Here is a 597-nt window from a genome sequence, read left to right as displayed (position 1 = left end):
AGGAGCCCTGGTGGGGTCGTGTTTACATGGTGGGCTGCTAGCCACAGGTCAGCCGTTGGAAACCACCAGCTGCCCCATGGGAGAAAGACAGGGCTTTCTACTCCCATGAAGTTGCAGTCTCAGAAACCCACAGGGGCAGTTCGACCCCGCTCTGTAGTGTCCGTGTGAGTTGGCATCGAGTCGCTGGCGGGGAGAGATGGTTCATAAGGACACTGTGGCAGAGGAGTTACCTAGGAGAGCTCTGGAGCAGTAATGCCAGGGATTGAAGTCCAGGGACACCAAGTCCCAGTCATGTGGCCTTGAGCAAATAACATTCCTCATCCAGATCCCAGCCGCCTCGTCTGTGAAGCCCCCATGTCCCGGGCAAGGAAAGTGAGGCACAGAGCGGCCCAGCACGCACGTGGCACACCCAAGGTACAAGGCTGCTGGACAGACAGAGGAAGGAGTACAGTGAACCCTCGCCACTTCGCGCTTCGACTTCCGCAGCTTCACTCTATCGCGGTTTTTGCGTCACAGCGCATGCTCTGTCATTACTGCCACTGATTGGCTCATACTGTACACGCTTGATGCCATAAATAATATAATAAATAATACATG

The sequence above is a fragment of the Echinops telfairi genome, unplaced genomic scaffold (assembly GCF_000313985.2).
Source record: "Echinops telfairi isolate 266 unplaced genomic scaffold, ASM31398v2 ScPeMD7_655;HRSCAF=1070, whole genome shotgun sequence".
NCBI lineage: Eukaryota > Metazoa > Chordata > Mammalia > Afrosoricida > Tenrecidae > Echinops > Echinops telfairi.
This window is presented reverse-complemented; position numbering follows the sequence as displayed.